The sequence below is a fragment of the Chiloscyllium punctatum genome, chromosome 2 (assembly GCF_047496795.1).
Source record: "Chiloscyllium punctatum isolate Juve2018m chromosome 2, sChiPun1.3, whole genome shotgun sequence".
Classification (NCBI taxonomy): domain Eukaryota; kingdom Metazoa; phylum Chordata; class Chondrichthyes; order Orectolobiformes; family Hemiscylliidae; genus Chiloscyllium; species Chiloscyllium punctatum.
The window spans coordinates 102,361,201-102,384,583 of NC_092740.1; the positions used below are offsets into that span (position 1 = coordinate 102,361,201).

Here is a 23,383-nt window from a genome sequence, read left to right on the forward strand (position 1 = left end):
CTTCATCAGGAATGAGGCTTTGAGCTGAGGGGGTGGAGAGATAAATGAAAGGGGTATGGGGTTGTGCGGGAGGTGGCTGAGAGTGCGATAGGTAGACGGAGGTAACGGTAATGGTGATAGGTAAGAGAGGATAGGTGGGAAAGAAGATGGACAGCTAGGACAGGTCATGAGGGCGGTTCCAAGTTGGAAAGTTGGAACTGGGATAAGATGGGAGGAGGGGAAATTAGGAAACTGATGAAATCCACATTGATGCCATGTGTTTGGAGGGTTCCAAGGCGTAAGACAGAGCGTTCTTCCTCCGGGTGTTGGGTGGTAAGGGCATGGCGATGGAGGAGGCCCAGAACCTGCATGTCCTTGGCGGAGTGGGAGGGGGAGTTGAAGCGTTCGGCCACGGAGCGGTGGGGTTGGTTGGTGCAGATGTCCCGGATAAGTTCTCTGAAGCACTCTCCAAGCGTTTTGCAGAAACTCAAGATCTCAAAATTCATAGTGAAATCTGTGATTGCACAGAATTGTCAGGAGTCAAGTACAGTCACCAATGAAAAATCAGTTCACAAAACCAGAACATTCTCAAATAACAAAAAAGAATGACAGTACAATTGAGCTCAATGAGATAAATATAAATGACATGGATGAAGATATTGGTGGGTTTGCAGATGATATAAAGATCAGTGCTGTTGTGGATAGTGTAGAAGGTTGTTAAACGATACAGCGGAATATAGATCAATTGCAAATATAGGCTGAGAAATGGCAGATCACGGTAAGTGTGAGGTGCTATACTATTGGAGATCAAATGCTAAGAAAAGTATTCAGTTAACGGCAGGATCCTGAATAACATTGATGTAAGGAGGGATCTTTGGGTTCAAGACCATAGCTCCCTAAAAGTCACCATGCAAGTAGATAGGGTGGTAAAGAAGGTGTATGGTATGCTTGCCTTTATTGGTCAGGGATACAAAAGTCAGTGTGTCATGTTGCAGCTTTAAAAGACTTTGGTTAGGCCACACTCAGATTATTGCATTCAATTCTGGTTGCCACATTACATGAAGTATGTGGAGGCTGTGGACAGGGTACGGAAGAGGTTTACCAGGATGCTGCCTGGATTAGAGGGTGTGACCTTTAAGGAGAGGCTAGAAAAACTTGGGTTGTTTTCTCTGAAGCAGCAGAGGCAGAGGGGATAGAAATCTGTAAAGTTACGGGAAACATAGATAGGGTTGATGGTCAGAATCTTTTTCCCAAAATTGATATATCTAAAACTAGGAAGCCTGCATTTAAGGTAAGGAGGACAAGAGAATCTGGAACATGCTGCCAGGGGTAGTGGTAGAGACAGATTTGATATGGGTGTTTAAGAAAATTTTAGATAAGCACATGAATATGCAAGGAATGGAGGGATATGGACCAAGGACAGACAGAAGTGACTAGTTTAATTTAGCATCATGTTCTATGTTCAATGATCAATCCACAATTGAAATTGTACAGGCTGTATAAAAACCTGGTGACCAAACTGCAATAGGAGATTTAAATTTAATGTTAGATGATGACCTGATATCAAAGTCAAGAAGATGATTTCAGTTGATCTACCAAGGAAGAATATCAGTAATATTGACACAAGTACGTCAGCAGCAATTCTCAGTCAGCACAACTGAAAGCATTCCAAAGAACAATCATTCCAGACTTGAAATGTTATCTCTGTTTCTCTCTCTACAGATGCTGCCAAACCCTCTGCATTTCTCCAGCATGTTCTGTTTTGTTTTGGATTTCCAGCAGCAGAAGTATTTTGCCTTTACTTGAGGATATGAACATGTTAGTTTACCAATAAGAAATCAGAGAGTAAACAAAGATGTTGAACCTAATCTGCAAATTGAAGTGAAGAGTTTATGCATTCCAAAACAGTTGTATCAGCAGACTGAGAGTAAAGATTGAAGATGAAATTGCATATGAATCCATGGAGCCCAACAGAGAAATGGAAGGACCAACATCCACTGAATTAAAACATGACACAGAGATGCAGAATATTGCCAAAAAGAAACTGCTTGGCTCAGAAATCCAAGATATTGGGGGAAAATATCAAAATATCTTCTTTAGCAGAATATCCTCTATGAGGGATAAGGTAATGGGGCTGGTGACCTGGTTTTGCTGGAACAACATCTTCACCAAAGGATGTCCCAGAACTAGCATAGTGGTTACCATTGCTGCCTTACAGTGCAGGGACTTGAATTCGATTCCAGCCTCTGGTGGCTGTCCATGTGGAGTCTGCATGCTTCTCCCGGTGTCTGCATGTTTCTGTAGGGTTCTCTAATTTACTCTCACAGTCCAAAGATGTTCAGGTTAGGTGGATTAGCCATGGTAAATGTGAAGTTATAGTAATAGGGTGGGATGGATCTGGATGGGAGGGTCAGTGCAGACTCAATAGCCTGAATGGCCTCTTTCTGCACTGTAGGGATTTTCTATGATTCTAAAAGGTGTTCTATTGTGGAAAGACATTATAGGCTACAGATAATCAAGGACAGAATCAGGTTCAACAATCCTCAAGCCAAACACCAAACTGTTTTCGAAGTCTGAAGAGAACATGTTCTGGAAGAATTGAGAAATCTCCAGACTGCCTGAACTTGTGATTGTGAGGGAGTTGTGAGGGAGTTGAGATACTAATCGACATGATTGTATGCATGAATATATAAATATCAACTACGGGGGAAAAAAAAGTGTGCAGAAGAGGTTGAATGAAGGTAACTCTCCCGAAAGTGTTAATGTTTGAACATTCAGCTCCACCCACTCTGTTGATGTCATATGGACTTGAAAGGGAAGTAGCAGAATACATTAAGATTTTGACAATGACAAATTTGTTATCATATGTCTTCTCTTTTACAAAATTTAATTTGCGTTACTTGTGCCTGATAGTTTTCCTCTATCATTCTAATCCAAATAACCCTTAGACCTAGACCACGAAGGGGGAGCTGTGGCAGAAAACTAAATTAACTACAATCTGATAGTTGACATCGCAGCACAAAGAACATTTGTGACTCACCGCTACTTTCACCTGCTCATTGACTCTCTCCCTGACTTCTCCACTCACTTATTTTCTTCCCAGCTTATTGCCTACTTCTCTGCCTTTCCCATCACAATCTCTCTTGCATTTCCTTCCTGATTGTGATTTCCTTCCCTAACCTTTTCACTTGCGGCTCTCAAAAAACTTTGATGTAATTGCAGGCTCAAAATAGGCACGACAAGAAGGAAATGACAATAAAATGAGAGGTGCTGTGTTTGGGAATATTGGGAAGGAAAAACACGGGTGGCACGGTGGTTCAGTGGTTAGCACTACTGCCTTTCAGCACTAGAGACCAGAGCTCGATTCCAGCCTCAGGCGACTGTTTGCGTGGAGTGTGCACATTCTCCCCATGTCTGCGTGGGTTTCCTCCAGGTGCTGCAGTTTCCTCCCACAATCCAAAAACATGTGCAAGTTAGGTGAATTGGCCATGCTAAATTGCCCATGGTGCTCAGGGATATGTAGGTTAGGTGCATTAGTCAGGGGTAAATGTCAAATGATGGGGAATGGGTTTGGGTGGGATACTCTTTGGAGGGCCGTTGTGGACTGGATAGGCTGAAGGGTCTATTTCTACAGTAGGAATTCTTAAAAAAATTACGTAGCAGAAATGGATGGGGTTTGGCCAATGCTGATGTAGCTTCAAGCTTCAGGATCTGACAGCTGAATGATCATATCAGGCTTATCTCTCATCCATTTTTTTGCTTGAAGGCTAGAGTGGTAATATGTCTTATTTAATCAATCCTTAGGATGTGCACAGCTATCATAGTTAAGCGTGCGGTACTTGAAGGACTGCTGTATGGCTGACCAGGCTTAGAGGGAACAAGGCTCTCGATGTAACAATGACATGGATGGGGATTTTGCCCAACAAGCGAGATAAGGTCAGGGATGTTCAATGCTAAAGAAGCTGGCAGTCTCATTGTTGGAGTAGAATTGTGATCCAAAGCTCACGGGGTCAAGTACAAGAACATACAACATGGTTCAGCTTCAGGCAATTGCCATGGAAAAGGGGGGAGATGATCAATAAAATTGGAGTTCACTTGACCAATCAGGTCCACACTAATCCTCCAAAGAGCATCCCACCCAGACACATGCTGCTACCCTATCTCTGTAACCCTGCCTGTCCCGTGGCTAACCCATCTGGCCCGCACGTCTCTGAAACTATGGGTAATTTAGTATGACCAGTCCACCCAACTTGGACTGGGTGAGGAAACTGGATCACCTTGCAGTCTTGGACATAATGTGCAAACTCCACACAGACAGTCGCCCGAGGGTGGAATCAAACCCAGGTCGTTGGCACTGTGAGGCAACACTGCTATTCACTGAGCCACCGTGTCACAAAATATATCAGAACTTACAATTTAAATTTTCTTCTTAAATAGAGTCATGGAGTCACAGAGATGTATAGCATGGAAACAGACCTTTCTGTCCAACTTGTCCATGCCGACAAAATATCCTGAATAAATCTAGTGCCATTTGCCGGCTTTCCAAACCCTTCCCATTCATGTACCCATCCAGATGCTTTTTAAATGCTGTAATTGTATCAGCCCCAACACTTTCTCTGGCACCTTATTCCATACATGCACCACTCTCAGCATAAAAACTTTGCTCCTAAGGTTCCTTTTCAATCTTTCCCCTCTCACCCAAAATCTATACCCCCTAGCTTTGGACTCCTCCACCACAGGGAAAAGACCTTGTCTATTTATCCTAATCATGTTCCTCATGATTTTATAAACCTCTATAAGGTTATCCCTCAACCTCTGATGCTCCAATGAAAATAGCCCCAGCCTATTCAGCCTCTCCCTCTGGCTCAAACCTTCCAGCCCTGCCAACATACTTGTAAAACATTTCTGAACCTTTTGAAGTTTCACAACATCCTTCCTGTATCAGGGAGACCAGAATTGTATGCAGTCGTCCAAACGTGGCCTAACCAATGTCCTGCAACCACAACATAAACTCCCAACTCCTATACCGAATGCACTGATCAATACAATAGGGCTTCCTCCAGGAGCTCCGGTTTCCTCTCACAATCCAAAGTTGTGCAAGTTAGGTGAATTGGCCACGCTAAATTGCCCATAGTGTTCAGGGATGTGTAGATTAGGTCCATCAAGTCAGGGGTAAATATAGTGTAGTAGGGTATGGGAATGGTTCTGGGTGGGTCACTCTTTAGAGAGTCGATGTGGACTTGTTGGGCCAAATGGCCTGTTTCCACACCAGGGATTCTATGATTCTATGAATTTGTCAGCGTACCAAATGCTTTCTTCACTATCCTGTCTACCTGCAACTCCACTGTCAAGAAACTATGGACCTGAATTCCACAGCCTCTTTGTTCAGCATTCCTGGGACCTTACATAAAGAGTGTAAGTCCTGCCCTGACTTGCCTTTCCAAAATGCGGCACGTCACATTTATCTAAATTAAACTCCATCTGCCACATCTCAGCCCACTGGCCCATCTGATCCAAATCCTGAGGTACTCTGAGGTAACTTTCACTGTCCACTACACCTCCAACATTGGTGTCATCTGCAAACTGACTAACTATTTTCACATACAAAGCATTTATATAAACTTGGCCATTATTTTTAAAACTGAAAATGTGTTGCTGGAAAAGCGCAGCAGGTCAGGCAGCATCCAAGGAACAGGAGAATCGAGGTTTCGGGCATAAGCCCTTCTTCAGGCTTATGCCCGAAACGTCGATTCTCCTGTTCCTTGGATGCTGCCTGACCTGCTGCGCTTTTCCAGCAACACATTTTCAGCTCTGATCTCCAGCATCTGCAGTTCTCACTTTCCCATTATTTTTAAAATGTAACCATGAGCAAATTAAAAGTATTAAAGAAGAACCAGTAAATATGATATCCCAGTCCCATGTTCCTAACCATGCCCTGAGTTCATCTGCCTTCCCTGTTAGGCCCCTTGCATTGAAATAAATGCAGTTTAATTTATTAGTCCTACCTTGTCCCTGCCTGCCCTGACTGTTTGACTCACTTCTATTCTCAAATGTACCCCTCTCAGTTCGATCTCTTTCCTCACTATCTCTCTGGGTCCCACCACCCCATCTTACTAGTTTACATCCTCCCAAGCAGTTCTAGCAAATGTCCCTGCCAGTATATCAGTCCCCTTCCAATTTAGGTGCAATCCGTTCTTCTTGTACAGGTCACTTCTACCCCAAAAGAGATTCCAATGATCCAAAAATATGAATCCTTCTCCCATACACCATCTCCTCAGCCATGCATTCATCTGCTCTATCCTCCTATTCCTGCCCTCACTGACTTGTAGCACTGGGAGTAATCCAGATATTACTACTCTCAAGGACCTCCTTTTTAAATTTCTGCCTAACTCTCTGTAATCTCCCTTCAGAATCTCAACCTTTTCCCTTCCTATATTGTTGGTTCCAATATGAACAATGACCTCCTGCTGGCCCTTCTCCTCCATGAGAACATTCTGCACCCTCTCTGAGACATCCTTGATCCTGGCACCAGGGAAACAACACACCATTCTGCTTTTTCTTTGCTGACCACAGAAACATCTGTCTGTACCTCGGACTACAGAATGCCCTAACATAATTGATCTCTTGGAAGCCGACGTACCCCTCGTTGCATTAGAGCCAGTCTCAATACCAGAAACTTGGCTGTTCGTGCTAAATTCCCCTGAGAATCCGTCACCCCCTACATTTTCCAAACCAGCATATCTGTTTGAAATAGGTATATCCACAAAAGACTCCTGCCTAGGTTCCTACCTCTCTCACCCTTCCTGGAGTTAACCCATCTATGTGACTGTATCTGAGACTTTCCTATAACTGCCATCCATCACAGACTGTTGCTGTTGCAAATTCCTCATCGCTTCTATCTGTCTCTCCAACCGATTCACTCAATCTGATAAGATTTGCATCCAACAGCATTTATGGAAGATATAATCCGCAGTAACCCTTAAACTCTCTTTAAACTCCCACATCTGACAAGAAGTACATCTCACTGCAAAGGCCATTTTTGCTCCTTCACAATCTATAGACCCAGAAAATAACACCGTCTTATGAAGAAGGCATACGGTGTGTTAGGTTTCATTCGTAGAGGGATTGAGTTCTGGAGCCGCAATATCATGCTGCAACTATACAGAATGCTGGTGCGGACACACTTGGAATATTGTGTACAGTTCTGGTTCCCATATTTCGGGAAGGATGTAGAAGCATTGGAAAAGGTGGAGAGGAGTTTTACCAGGATGTCGCCTGGTCTGGAGGGAAGGTCTTATGAGGAAAGGCTGAGAGACTTGAACCTGTTCTCATTGGCAAGAAGAAGGCTAAGAGGGGATTTGATAGAGACGTACAAGATGATCAGAGGTTTAGATACAGTAGACAGTGAAAGTCTGTTTCCTAGGATGATTACTTCAACGTATACAAGGGGGCATAACTACAAATTGAGGGGTGATAGATTTATGACAGATGTCAGAGGAAAGTTCTTTACACAGACAGTGGTAAGGGCATGGAATGCACTACCTGCTAATGTTATCAACTCAGCCACATTAGGGAGATTTAAACAATCCTTAGATAAGCACATGGATGATTTTGGGATAGTGTAGGGGAACGAGCTGAGAATAGTTCACAGATCGGCGCAACATCAAGGGTCAAAGGGCCTGTTCTGCGCTGTATTGTTCTATTTCTATGTTCTTAACACTGAGTCCTTCAGAATATTTCCAGTTTTCCATTTGCAATGGCAGCATTAACCATGATCTTTTATTTCCTGTTAGTGAATCTTCTTGGTAACACAGGGCATAGCGCTGACTTGATCCCATGCACCAACTTGTAAGGCAAATGAAACACTAACCATGCATCTCTGAGCTGTAAAATTGAGTTTAACTCCTTAATAGCCTTAAACATCCATTCATTAGCTGAAATATGGGTCAGTCTTATGCACCAGGTCATCTTTTCTGCAGTGACCTATGTTGCTACCCTTTGAAAAACATATAGTATTTTGTTTCCATTTCTGTTTATTCAAGGACATGGCAATCTTAGCAACTTCTTAATTTTCTCTGTTGTAATAAATGAGCATCTGTCTTTCCACGTAGCCAAAGTATTTTTCACCTGATATTATAAAGAGAACAATGGGCTTTTATAATGTCTTTAACTGCATCAAGATGTCCCAAAGTACTGTGCCATTCATAAATTGCTTTTTAATGGATAGTCAGTACCACTGTTACATTTCATGTGATTGGAGCTGGGATAAAGTATGTCTCCCATGATTAACCATTGTGCTGAAACACTAGATATCACACAAGAAGAGATGCGCCCTGGTCTCTATCGAACAGTTTCCTATCCAGTTGTATAAACTAGCGGAAAGAAGGGTATATAATGCAGAAGTCTAGATTGGATATTATCAAAAGAATCATCTCTCAGAAAAAGTAACTGCTTCACAAATTTTGTCCTAAACAGGGTGATGATTGTCAATGTTGAATGAGATACATTCTCTATAGTGAGCATGCAGTAGTAGAATTAGAATATTGTAAAAGACCAATCCCAGAATAAAGTTCTTTCTAATTTTCTTCAGCAATGCATCATAACTAATTTCAGTCAATTAATTCTTTACAGCACAAGGACACCTCCAATTCTTCCCACATTAAAAAAAACTGTCCAATGAAAGTTTGGCAACTAGCTTCAAATAATCTTCTGTCTTAAATTGTTGACCCAAGCTAGCAACTTCAGTGAAATCACGTATTTCAGAAAGAGTCATTAAAGGCAGCATTAATCACATCACCTGGACTGGAATCAAACATCAGTCCTGGAGAGAAAGGCATATTATGCTAATTAACTACAGCACTTCACCTAATTTCGTAAATAATTTTAATAATATTTTGAATTGGTGCTTAAGGCAGAGATTTTTAGAAAAGATCCATCCTGTAAATCTTGATGAAGAGAATTCAGTTACACCATCAGTTATGTCTGCCCACCAAGTGTTTCTCGATAGTCAGGCATCTATGTCAAAATGGTTTGTCAGAGGATGTGAGATCTCACAATGTCCCCAGTGTTTTTTTTTAAAAGTGAAAATGGGACAAAAGTTTTGAATTAAAAGGTAGAATCTGTCCTTTTATGCTTCTATAGTATGTGATCAGAACTGTCACATTATTTAAGGCATTTTTGCTTCACAATTTATTCCTTACTAGTCAATTACATCACACAGAATATTTTGTTCCACTAAATGATCATTTAAACTTGTAGCTAACATGAGAACGTTACTACAGTTTAAATCCTTCTCTGAATGCACAATGATCTACTGGACAGAAGCAAATAGGGGTAGCACGCTGGCTCAATGGTTAGCACTGCAGCCTCACAGCATCATGATTCAATTCAAGTCTTGGGCGACTGTCTTTGTGGAGTTTATACATTCTCCCCATGTCTTTTTGGGCTTCCTCCGGATGCTCCGGTTTCCTCCCACAATCCAAAGATGTGCAGGTCAAGAAGATTGGCCATGCTAAATTGCCCATAGTATGAGGTGCATTAGTCAGAGGGAAATGGGTCTGGGTGGGTTACTCTTCGAAGAGTCAATGTTCACTTGTTGGGCCAAATGGTCTGTTTCCACACTGTAGGGAATCTAAGACAAAAAGTCTTATGCTATCCATTTAGAAAATAATGGTTATCTCAGAAGCTGAGAGGGAAAGAGATAACAGTTACAGTACTTCCTTATTCAAGTATTCAAGGAGTAAAACTGGATGAAGATAGTTGCCATCCTACTACAGTAGTTCAGTCCCCAGTCTCTGCTGAAGTCATGTTTCATTCGATGGTTTCAGAGGCATAGACTGCCTTCTCTTATTTCACTGAATTTGTCTTTTCCTATGTGTAATTTTGAGTAATGAGCCTCTTAGTTTATCATAGCGCTATTGATGTACAATGTTTATACACATATGCTGAGGTGGTCGTGGATAGCACATTTAGTGAATTGGTCACACCGCAGATTAGAATTGCTGAGGGAGACAGTGAATAAGTGACCAATGGCAGAGAAACAGTAGGAAAGCAGTGCAGGTGTCCCCTGCGGTCATCTCCCTCTAAAACAGGTATACCGTTTTGGATACTTTGCGGGAGATGGCTCACCAGAGGACGGCAGCAGTTGCCAGGATGATGGCACCGTGATGGGCTCTGCTGTTCAGAAGGGTGGGAAAAAGACTCGTACAGCCATAGTTATAGGGAATTCTATTGTAAGGGGAGGAGATAGGCAGTTCTGTGGCCGAAAATGAGTCTCCCGGATGGTATGTTGCCTCCCAGGTGCTCAGGTCAAGGATGCCACCGATCGACTCCAGAGCATTCTAAAAGGGGAGGGTGAACAGCCAGTTGTCGTAGTACATATAAGCACCAATGCTATAAGTAAATGATGAACTGAAAGGAAAATTCAGGGGGCTAGGAGAGAAGTTAAGGAGGAGGTAGATTCATTTAAGATGCATTAAATAAATGCATGAATAGGTGGGGAGTAGAGGGATACAGATGCTGAGGAATTGACCGACAGGTTTAGACAATACATTTGGATCAGCTCAGGCTTGGAGGGCGGAAGGGCCTATTCGTGGGCTGTAAATTTTCTTTGCTCTTTGTTCTCAAAAGTAGTGATCTCAGAATTGCTACCAGTGCCACATGCTAGCCAGGATGAAAACAGGCAGGATGAACACATGGCTTGAGGGATGGTGGAGGAGGGAGGGATTCAGATTTGTGGGACATTGGGACTAGTTATGGGGAAGATGGGATGATTACAAATTGGATGGTCTCCACCTGAACCAGACTGGAACTAATGCCCATGGGGGAGTTTTTGCTACTGCTGTTGGGGAGGGTTTAAACTAATGTGGCAGAGGCTTGGGAACCAGAAGAGAAGACTAGTAAGAAACTAGAGACTGTAAGGAACAGGATCATGAAGTTAGCATTACCAAGGGGAAGAGTAGGCAGAGAGCAGATGAACGCAAAAGAACTGGTGGTCTGAAGTGCATATGCATTAATACAAGGAGTATAGTGGGTAGGCCAGACAAACTTAGGACTTGGATTGGTGCCTGGGAGTATGATGTTATTGCGATCACAGAGACTTGGTTGAAGGAAGGGCATGATTGTCAACTAAATGTTCCAGGATATAGATGTTTCAGACAGGGCAGGAAGTGAAGTAAAAGTGGGGGAAAGAGTTACATCGCTGGTCAGGGATGATATCACAGCTGTGCTAAAGGATGACACTATGGAGAGCTTGAGCAGTGAGGCATTGTGGGTAGAGCTAAGAAATAAGAAGGGTGCGGTTACATTTTTGGGGCTGTACTACAGGCCTCCAGACAGTGAGCATGAGGTAGAAGAACAAGTAGGTAAACAGATTATGGAAAGATGTAAAGGCAACAGGGTGATGGTGATGGGAAATCTTAATGTTCCCAACATTGACTGGGATACACTTAGTGTCAGAGGTCTGGATGGGGCAGAATTTGTAAGCTTTCTACAGCACTCTGTCAATAGTCCAACTCAGGAAGGGACCATATTGGACCTGGTGTTGGGGAATGAGCCAAGCCAGGTAGTAGAAGTTGCAGTGGGTTTTTTTTTTGGGAATAGTGACCACAATTCTGTAAGTTTTAGTACACTCTTGGACAAGCATGACAGTGGTATTAAGGGAAGAGTATTAAATTGGGCCAAAGCCAACTATACCAAAATTTGCAGGAGCTGGGAAATGTGGATTGGAGGCAGCTATTTGAAGGGAAGTCCACGTTTGATATTTGACAGGCTTTCTAAGATAGGTTGAAGATAGCGCAGGATAGGCATGTCCCTTTGAAAACAAGGGATAGGAAAGGCAAGATTTGTGAACCGTTGATGACAGGAGAAATTGTGCAACTAGCCAAGAGAGAAAGGGAAGTGTACATAAGGTCCAGGCAGCTAAGAACAGAACAGGCTTTGGAGGAATATCAGGAAAGTAGGACCAATCTTAAACAAGGAACCAAGCGGGCTAAAAGGGGTCATGAAATAACTTTAGCGAGCAGGATTAAGGAGAATCCCAAGGTCTTTTATTCATTTATAAGAAGCAAGAGGGTAACTAGAGAAATGGTTGGCCCACTAATGGATAAGGAAGGAAGGTTGTGTGTCGAACTTGAGAAAATGGGTGAGATTCTCAATGATTACTTTGCATTGGTCTTCACTGAGGAGAGGGACATGATGAATGTTGAGATTAGAGATAGAAGTTTGCTTACTCTGGATCACATTGACTTCAGGATGGAGGATGTGTTGGGTAGGCTAAAGGTTATTAAGGTGGACAAATCCCCAAGACCGGATGAGATCTATCTCAGGTTACTGAGGGAGGCGAGACAGGAAATAGCTGGGGCCCTGACAGATATCTTTGTAGCATCCTTAAACACAGATGAAGTTCCGGAGGACTGGAGAGTTGCTAATTAGATTAGATTAGATTACTTACAGTGTGGAAACAGGCCCTTCGGCCAAACAAGTCTACACTGACCTGCCGAAGCGCAACCCACCCAGACCCATTCCCCTACATTTACCCCGGCACCTAACCCTACGGTCAATTTAGCATGGCCAATTCACCTAACCTGCACATTTTTGGACTGTGGGAGGAAACTGGAGCACCTGGAGGAAACCCACGCAGACACAGGGAGAATGTGCAAACTCCACACAGTCAGTCGCCTGAGGTGGGAATTGAATCCGGGTCTCTGGCACGGTGAGGCAGCAGTGCTAACCACTGTGCCACTGTGCCGCCCACATGTTGTTCCCTCTGTTCAAGAAGGTTAGTAGGGATATTCCAGGTTAACTACAGACCAGTGAGCTTGACGTCAGTGGTGGGGAAGTTGCTGGAGAAGGTACCGAGGGATAGGATCTATTTATATTTGGAAGAGAATGAGCTTATCAGTGATAGGCAACATGGTTTTGTGCAGGGGAGATCGTGCCTTACCAAGTCAACAGAGTTCTTTGAGGAAGTGACCAAGTTGATAGATGAAGGAAGAGCTGTAGATGTCATATACATGGACTTTAGTAAGACATTTGATAAGGTTCCCCATGGTAAACTAATGGAGAAAGTGAAGTCGTATGGTGTACAGGGTGTTCTAGCTCGGTGGATAAAGAACTTTGTTGAGCAACAGGAGACAGAGAGTAGTAGTTGAAGGGAGTTTCTCAAAATGGAGAAAGGTGATCAGTGGTGTCCACAGAGCTTAGTACTGGGGCCACTGTTGTTTGTGATATACATAAATGATCTAGAAGAGGGCATTGTTGGTCTGACCATTAACTTTGTAGATGACACAAAAATTGGTGGAGGAGCAGAAAGCATAGGGGACTGTCAGGGAATACAGGAGAATATAGATAAACTGGAGAGTTGGGCAGAAAAGTGGCAGATGGAGTTCAATCCAGGCAAATGTGAGGCGATGCATTTTGGAAGGTTTAATTTTAGACCGAACTATACTATAAAAGGAAGAGCCTTAGGAAATGTTGATGAGCAGAGAGATCTGGGAGTTCAGGTCCATTGTACCCTGAAGGTGGCTGCACAGGTAGATAGAGTGGTCAAGAAGGCATATGGTATGCTTGCCTTCATTGAACGGAGTATTGAGTATAAGAGCTGGCAGATCATATTAAAATTGTACAAGACTTTGGTTCAGTTGCATTTAGAATACTGTGTACAGTTTTGGTCGCCACATTAGCAAAAGGATGTGGATGCTTTGGAAAGGGTGCAGAGAAGGTTTATGAGGATGTTGCCTGGTATGGAAGGTGCTAGCTATGAAGAGATTAGATTAGATTAAATTACTTACAGTGTGGAAACTGCCCTTCTGCCAAACAAGTCCACACAGACCTGCCACCCACCCAGACCCATTCCCCTACATTTACCCCTTCACCTAACACTACGGGCAAATTAGCATGGCCAATTCACCTAACCTGCACATTTTTGGATTGTGGGAGGAAACCGGAGTGCCCGGAGGAAACCCACGCAGACATGGGGAGAACGCGCAAACTCCACACAGAGGAGTTGAACCCAGGCGGGAATTGAACCCAGGTCTCTGGCGCTGTGAGGCAGCAGTGCTAACCACTGTGGGTTAGGATTGTTATCATTTGGGGGCGGCACGGTGGCACAGTGGTTAGCACTGTTGCCTCACAGCGCCAGAGACCCGGGTTCAATTCCTGCCTCGATTGTATATGTACGGAGTTTCCATCACTAAATGGCACCTTGAATAATGAGGGATTTTAGTTACAAATAATCCAGGCATTGGAAGGGATATTGAGTATAAGGATAGGCAAGTTATGTTAAAGCTTTATGGAACTTTAATTAGGCCTCACTTGGAATTTGGAAACAGTTCTGGTCACCACAATACCAATGGATGCTTTGGAGAAGGTATAGAAAAGGTTTACCAGGATGTTGCCTGGTATAAGGAATCTTACCTATGAAGAGAGTTTGGCTGGACTTGGTTCCTTTCACTGGAATGCAGGAAGTTTTGGGGTGACCTAACTGAAGTTTAAAAGAATGTGAATGGCATGGATAGAGTGGAAAGTATGAGGCTTTTTCAATTACTAGGGGACACAAGTTCAAGATCTGAGGGGAGGAAGTTTAAAAGAGATGTGCAGGGCATGTATTTCACACAAAGGGTGTTGAATGCCTGGAACATGTTGCCAGCGAAGGTGGCGGAAGGAGACACAAAAGGAACATTCAAGAAGCATCTGGACGAATACATGATTAGGAAGGGAATAGAGGATAAGGATCCTGTAAGTGAAGAGCAAAATGTGGCAGTGCAGGCTTAGAGGGCTGAAGGATCTGTTCCTGTGCTATATCGCCCTTTGTCCTAATCCTCAATTTGACGAAGGAATAATATGTACAAATCTCTCAAAATGGAATCTGTTTTTTTTTTGTTGTTTTCAGTGACTTTTCTCTACTTTTACTTCCCCAAGATCAGTCTCTTCACTCCAGTGCAAAGATAGCTTCATCCAAAGATAGCATTTCAAATAGGCCTTTGAAGCAGGCAAGCTACTTAAATAGCAAGAAACATTTAAGAAACTGCACAGTGAAAGTAACAGCGATCACAGCAGGAAAATAAGATTGCTTCAGGTTTTCCAGCTAATAAATATGAACACCAAGCTATCAATGCTTATCAGCTGGCAATGAACAGTATTGAGGAAAGTATTCTGCTGACAAAGTACATCGTGCATACATATTTGAAGGCAGGATTATAGAACAGCACCACCCATTACAGTTTCTCCCTAAAGAGGGCACACAATAGCAGAGAGAGGACCAGTTTGTAATGGTGCACCAAGCTTAGCAATTTTGATAACGGTTCAGGTGATAGTTCTGGACCTAGGCCACAGGCTGAAATGTGAGTGCAGGTTTGGGCGGCACGGTGGCACAGTGGTTAGCACTGCTGCCTCACAGCGCCAGAGACACGGGTTCAATTCCCGCCTCAGGCGACTGACTGTGTGGAGTTTGCACGTTCTCCCCATGTCTGCGTGGGTTTCCTCCCGCAGTCCAAAAATGTGCAGGTGAATTGGCCATGCAAAATTTCCCGTCATGTTAGGTGAAGGGATAAATGTAGGGTGGGTTGTGCTTCGGCGGGTCGGTGTGGACTTGTTGGGCTGAAGGGCCTGTTTCCACACTGTAAGTAATCTAATCTAAAAGCTAAGTAAAGTCCACTTACTCTGTGTTAATAGTTCACTGCAACTTTCCAAGTCAGTCATGTTATGTCATCAGAATCAATTTTTAAGAATTGCTGCTACTTTTATTGATCTGACACCAGTGGCTGCATTTCAAAGTAATTATTTCTAAATCAAGTGATCTTTGAACAAAGGTTGATCAAAGCTGGCATTGTGACTGCAGTAGAACTGCTACCTGCCGTTTCACCATTTTGTTAACTCACTGAACAACTCTCATTACCAAAACAGAAATCTTAGCAATGCTCACAGGATTGTTTTGTTTTGCTGGTATATTTTGACTTTCACCTGCAGATCTTCCAAGCCATTGATGACTGTGAATTAGAGTATAGGCTAAGCTATAATTAGGGCTAGATTTCACAATTGCCAGAATGTTTCTCAGTAAGACTCACCATTGCATTTCCATTGGAGCTCTCACTAGCCCACCAAAGGTGATATCTGATTACTTATAAGTGCAAGGGGGCAGTGCCTGGAAACAGATTTCTGCTATCACAGTAGATGATTCCATATATCCAAAGGCTGGATGTTGAGTGGAGACGACCAATTCCTTCATCACCTCTTCCTTTACAAAGGCAGTAAACACCAGTCATTTGAATCCAAGGTTTAAACTAAGACATTTTCTCAAGTATTCAGGGAAATGCTGTCCCTTTTAAATTCTCTGTCAAGACTCTACAGTGTGCGCCAAAGCAGAATCTGGGGAAAGGACTGCAGATGTAATTTCTGGCTTGATCTCCAAAGATCCAGACCAGTGTAATGCAAAATAAGTGTGACATGTACAAGGATGGAAACTTATTACAAGTCTTAATTAATTTATAGTTAGAAAGTATTGAAGACAGTTTGTGTACCTTGTACAGCAATTATTCAAAAGATTGAGAATTGCCTGTTCATATGGCTATAAATTAGAATGAAACTGGAATTGGATGTTTGATAATCAATGGGAAATGCACCAGACAGTTTGTCCCAAGTGGCAGAGGTGTGATACATTGAACTATGCTTTACATACCTTGGGTGGTGGTGATTTGGAGTGGGGTTGGGGGGGGGGGTGGATGTTGGGGTTAAATACAGACATGTGTGCATCACTAACTCCCATCTTCTCTTTGAAAAGCATTGGCTAAAGTAGCAGTCAGGAGCCAAGAGTTCAATTCAAAATCAGCCATAAGGTTTGATGATGACTCCCTAGCAGAAGTCAGCAGTCTTGGAATCATACAGTAAACCTTGCTGTAATGCTGAAAATGCTCACTGACTGAGTTCTGCAAGTGTATATCATCATTCTGGGGATGGACATATATGAAGACATGTCACTCTGCATGGTAATGGAGGTTGGAGAAACTGTAATGCTTATAAGCTGGCAATGAGCAGTATTGAGGAAAGTATTCTGCTGACAAAGTACATCGTGCACATATATTTGAAGGCAGGATTATAGAACAGCACCACCCATTACAGTTTCTCCCTAAAGAGGGCACACAATAGCAGAGAGAGGACCAGATTGCAATGGTGCACCAAGCTTAGCAATTTTGATAACGGTTCAGGTGATAGTTCTGGACCTAGGTCACAGGCTGAAATGTGACAGAAGGAAGGCCCTGGGGATGGTGACATTCCAAGAGTGCAAACTTTAATTCCTGCAAACAGTTCTGAAAGGGCTGGGGAAGAGAGTTTACTTGAAGCTCGGCAATCTGAAAGGAGATTTGTGATTTGAAGTGTTGCACAGTTTTGGAGAAGATGGTATGATTCTAAGTTCATGGGTCAAAAGTTAAAGCACTGGTTCACATTTCCTGGTTTACAGGAATTCAAGGGATTCCTAACGAGGAACTCTCTCTCTCCCTCAAGACTAGTGACAATTATCAGTATAAACTTTATGCCAGGTCTCCTTGGGTCCCCCATATCTTCCAACTGTCATTTGCAATTTTCCTTACCTGGATTTACTCTAATGTTGTCAAGAGTGTGGTGCTGGAAAAGCACAGCCAGTCAGGCAGCATCCAAGGAGCAGCAGAATCGACGTTTTGGGCATAAGCCCTTCATCAGGAAGCCCCTCATTCCTGATGCAGGGCTTATGCCCGAAATGTCAATTCTACTGCTTCTCGGATGCTGTCTGACCTGCTGTGCTTTTCCAGCACCACACTCTTGACTCTGATCTCCAGCATCTGCAGTCCTCACTTTCTCCTTATTCTAATGTTGCTCCTATTGACTTTGGACAAGAGAAAGAACATTCAGGTTTTATATAAATGAGGACCAGAAGTTAAAATGATCTGAAACTCAGTGAACTCGCCACAGGGCTGTGCCACCTTCACTATATTCACTCCCATCCATATTAACAGAAACCCACTCAAATTCACTTCAGTGAATCTGTGATTCAAAATACTCCAGAAGAGGAAATATCAACAGAACAGTCAACTGATGATGATTACATTAGACATAATTGAATCTGAATTGTAACTCCAGTGTACAGGTGGATGAGAGTAGTGAGGTCATAAATAAGGTTTCAAAGTCGCAGGTGTGTACCAGCAGGCGGGAAAGTGGTTTGAAGTGTGTCTATGTCAACGCCAAGAGCACCTGGAATAAGGTGGGTGAACTTGCAGCATGGACTAGTACCTGGGACTTCGATGCAGTGGCTACTTTGGAGACATGGACAGAGCAGAGACAGGAATCATTGTTGCAGACTCCAGGGTTTCCATGTTTCAGTAAGGTCACAGAAGGTGGTAAAAAAAGGGGAGACAGTATTACGGTGGCAGAAAGGAAGTTTGATGAGGGCCTGTCGACTGATGTAGGTTAGAAACAGGAAAGGAGAGGTCAGCCTGTTGGGAGTTTTCTATAGGCCTCCAAGACATTCCAGAGTCATAGAGTCATAGAGATGTACAGCATGGAAACAGACCCTTCGGTCCAACCCGTCCATACCGACCAGACATCCCAACCCAATCTAGTACCACCTGCCAGCACCGAGCCCATATCCCTCCAAACCCTTCCTATTCATATACCCATCCAAATGCCTCTTAAATGTTGCAATTGTACCAGCCTCCACCACATCCTCTGGCAGCTCATTCCATACACGTACCACCCTCTGCGTGAAAAAGTTGCCCCATAGGTCTCTTTTATATCTTTCACCTCTCACCCTAAACCTATGCCCTCTAGTTCTGGACTCCCCGACCCCAGGGAAAAGACTTTGTCTATTTATCCTATCCATGCCCCTCATAATTTTGTAAACCTCTATAAGGTTACCCCTCAGCCTCCAATGTTCCAAGGAAAACAGCCCCAGCCTGTTCAGCTTCTCCCTGTAGCTCAGATCCTCCAACCCTGGCAACATCCTTGTAAATCTTTTCTGAACCCTTTCAAGTTTCCCAACATCTTTCCAATAGGAAGGAGACGAGAATTGCACGCAATATTCCAACAGTGGCCTAACCAATGTCCTGTACAGCCACAACATGACCTCCCAACTCCTGTACTCAATACTCTGACCAATAAAGGAAAGCATACCAAATGCCTTCTTCACTATCCTATCTACCTGCGACTCCACTTTCAAGGAACTATGAACCTGCACTCCAAGGTCTCTTCTTTCAGCAACACTCCACTCCCTAGGACCTTAACATTAAGTGTAGAAGTCCTGCTAAGATTTGCTTTCCCAAAAGGCAGCACCTCGCATTTATCTGAATTAAACTCCATCTGCCACTTCTCAGCTCATTGGCCCATCTTGTCCAAATCCTGTTGTAATCTGAGGTAACCCTCTTCACTGTCCACTATACCTCCAATTTTGCTGTCATCTGCAAACTTATTAACTGTACCTCTTATGCTTGCATCCAAATCATTTATGTAAATGACAAAAAGTAGAGGGCCCACACAAATCCTTGTAGCACTGCACTGGTTACAGGCTTCCAGTCTGAAAAACAACCCTCCACACCCACCCTCTGTCTTCTACCTTTGAGCCAGTTCTGTATCCAAATGGCTAGTTCTCCCTGTGTTCCATGAGATCTAATCTTGCTAATCAGTCTCCCATGGAGAACTTTGTCGAACGCCTTACTGAAGTCCATATATATCACATCTTCTGCTCTGCCTCATCAATCCTCTTTGTTACTTCTTCAAAAAACTCAATCAAGTTTGTGAAACATGAATTCCCATGCACAAAGCCATGTTGACTATCCCGAATCAGTCTTTGCTTTTCCAAATACATGTACATCCTGTCCTTCAGGATTCCCTCCAACAACTTGCCCACCACCGAGGTCAGGCTCACCGGTCTATAGTTCCCTGGCTTGTCTTTACCACCCTTCTTAAACACTGGCACCACGTTTGCCAACCTCCAGTCTTCCAGTACCTCATCTGTGACTATTGATGATACAAATATCTCAGCAAGAGGCCCAGCAATCACTTCTCTAGCTTTCCACAGAGTTCTTGGGTACACCTGATCAGGTCCTGGGGATTTATCCACTTCTATGTGTTTCAAGACTTTCTGCATCTCCTCCTCTGTAATTTCCCTACAGTCTACATCTTCCATATCCTTTTCCACAATAAATACTGATGCAAAATATTCATTTAGTATCTCCCCCATTTTCTAGTGGCTCCACACAAAGGCCGCCTTGCTGATCTTTGAGGGGCTCTATTCTCTCCCTAGTTACCCTTTTGACCTTAATATATTTGTAAAAACCCTTTGGATTCTCCTTAATTCTATTTGCCAAAGCTATCTCATGTCCCCGTTTTGCCCTCCTGATTTCCCTCTTAAGTATACTCCTACATTCTTTATACTCTTCTAATGATTCACTCGATCTATCCTGTCTATACCGGACATATGCTTCCTTCTCTTTCTTAACCAAACCCTCAATTTCTGTAATCAGCCAGCATTCCCTATACCTACCAGCCTTCCTTTTCAGAAGAAAGTGAGGACTGCTGATGCTGGAGATTAGAGCTGAAAATGTGTTGCTGGAAAAGCGCAGCAGGTCAGGCAGCATCCAAGGAGCAGGAGAATCGACGTTTCGGGCATGAACCCTTCTTCAAGAGCCTTCCCTTTCACCCTGACTTTCTCTGGATTCTTGTTATCTAATTTCTGAAGGCTTCCCATTTTCCAGCCGTCCCTTTACCTGCGAACATCTGCCTCCAATCAGCTTTCGAAAGTTCCTGCCTAAAACCGTCAAAATTGGCCTTTCTCCAATTTAGAACTTCAACTTTTAGATTTGGTCTATCCTTTTCCATCACTATTTTAAAACAAATAGATTTATGTTCACTGGCCCCAAAGTGCTCCCCCACTGACACCTCAGTCACCTGCCCTGCCTTATTTCCCAAGAGTAGGTCAAGTTTTGCACCTTCTCTAGTAGGTACATCCACATACTGAATCAGAAAATTGTCTTGTACATACTTAAGAAATTCCTCTCCATCTAAACTTTTAACACTATGGCAGTCCCAGTCGATGTTTGGAAAGTTAAAATCCCCTACCATGACTACCCTATTATTCTTACAGATAGCTGAGATCTCCTTACAAGTTTGTTTCTCAATTTCCCTCTGACTATTGAGGGATCTATAATACAATACCCAATAAGGTGATCATCCCTTTCTTATTTCTCAGTTCCATCCAAATAACTTCCCTGGATGTATTTCCGGGAATATCCTCCCTCAGCACAGCTGTAATGCTATCCCTTAACAAAAATGCCACTCCCCCTCCTCTCTTGCCTCCCTTTCTATCCTTCCTGTAGCATTTGTATCCTGGAACTTTAAGCTGCCAGTCTTGCCCATCCCTGAGCCATGTTTCTGTAATTGCTATGATATCCCAGTCCCATGTTCCTAACCATGCCCTGAGTTCATCTGCCTTCCCTGTTAGGCCCCTTGCATTTAAATAAATGCAGTTTAATTTATTAGTCCTACCTTGTCCCTGCCTGCCCTGACTGTTTGACTCACTTCTATTCTCAACTGTACTCGTCTCAGTTCAATCTCTTTCCTCACTATCTCCCTGGGTCCCACCACCCCATCTTACTAGTTTAAATCCTCCCAAGCAGTTCTAGCAAATTTCCCTGCCAGTATATTCGTCCCCTTCCAATTTAGGTGCAAACCGTCCTTCTTGTACAGGTCACTTCTACCCCAAAAGAGATTCCAATGATCCAAAAATGTGAATCCTTCTCCCATACACCATCTCCTCAGCCATGCATTCATCTGCTCTATCCTCCTATTACTGCCCTCACTGACTCGTAGCACTGGCAGTAATCCAGATATTACTACCCTTGAGGATCTCCTTTTTAAATTTCTGCCTAACTCTCTGTAATCTCCCTTCAGAGTCTCAACCTTTTCCCTTCCAATGTCGTTGGTTCCAATGTGGACAATTACCTCCTGCTGGCCCCTCTCCCCCGTGAGAACATTCTGCCCCCTCTCTGAGACATCCTTGATTCTGGCACCAAGGAAACAACACACCATTCTGCTTTTTCTCTGCTGGCCACAGAAACGTCTGTCTGTACCTTGGACTACAGAATGCCCTAACATAATTGATCTTTTGGAAGCCGACATACCCCTCGTTGCATTAGAGCCAGTCTCAATACCAGAAACTTGGCTGTTCGTGCTACATTCCCCTGAGAATCCGTCACCCCCCACATTTTCCAAACCAGCACACCTGTTTAAAATGGGTATATCCACAAAAGACTCCTGCCCTAGGTCCCGACCTCTCTCACCCTTCCTGGAGTTAACCCATCTATGTGACTGTATCTGAGACTTTCCTATAACTGCCATCCATCACATACTGTTGCTGTTGGAAATTCCTCATCGCTTCTATCTGTCTCTCCAACCGATCCACTCGATCTGATAGGATTCGCATCCAACAGCATTTTTGGCAGATATAATCCGCAGAAACCCTTAAACTCGCTTTAAACTCCCACATCTGACAAGAAGTACATTTCACTACAAAGGCCATTTTGCTCCTTCACAATCTACAGACCCAGAAAATAACACTGTCTTATTCCTCTACAAACACTGCCCCAGGTTAAATTGATAGTTATGGCTTATATTTTAAGTTTAATCAAGAGACTTATCTCCAGAAACACATAATCAAGAAAGAATCCACTATACTCACTAATACACCCTTTCTCTTGGACAGACTTAAAACAACAATTAACTTATCTGATTCTGTGCTGTGAACTTTGCCCAACATTTCCTCCAAGATAAGTTGTGAATTTCATTGTTCGTTATTTGTCCCAGATACACTCCGATGTCCAGCAACACATGAATTTAAACTGCAAAGGCAGTAACTGTGCAGGTTCTCTCTCTCTCTGTCTCTCTCTCTCTCTGTCTCTCTTTCTCCTTTGTCAGCTCTTCTCCCTCTTAAACTGCTGTTGTTTTGACATTTTTTTTGGATAGGAACGCAAGGATGATTCTGGAGTGAAAGTAACGGAGTAGTTGTTATGGGGTCTTTAACTTTTTAAATATTGACTGGAAATGCTATAGTTCGGGAACATTAGATTGGTCAGTTTTTGTCCAATGTGTACTGGAGGGTTCCCTGACAAAATGGAGATAGGCCAACAACAGGCAAAGCGACATTGGATTTGGTACTGGCCAGATGTTACAATTGGAAGTAGGTGAACACTTTGATGATAGTGACCACAATTTGGTTATGTTTACTTTAGTGATGGAAAGGGATAGGTAAAACTAGTGGGCAAGAAAACTGCAGGGGATAGGCACAACTGAAATATGGAGCTTAGTCAAGGAACAGCTACTGCATGTCCTTGATAAGTATGTACCTGTCAGGCAGGGAGGAAAGCGTCAACTGAAGGAACCA

The 23,383-nt window shown here is 43.2% G+C and overlaps 1 protein-coding gene and 1 long non-coding RNA gene across 4 annotated transcripts in view; one reads left to right on the top strand and one right to left on the bottom strand.

Moving 5' to 3' along the window:
- The window catches only part of LOC140487231 (uncharacterized), a 40,344-nt gene extending 36,600 nt beyond the window's left edge, over window positions 1–3,744 (top strand). For both annotated transcript variants that reach the window (XR_011962836.1, XR_011962837.1), the window contains one exon: window positions 1,702–3,744. This is a non-coding gene — a long non-coding RNA (uncharacterized lncRNA). The remainder of the gene's footprint in view (window positions 1–1,701) is intronic.
- cdc42se2 (CDC42 small effector 2) overlaps window positions 1–23,383 on the bottom strand; it is a 284,156-nt gene that overhangs the window by 120,636 nt on the left and 140,137 nt on the right. The gene's annotated exons all lie outside the window — the stretch shown is intronic.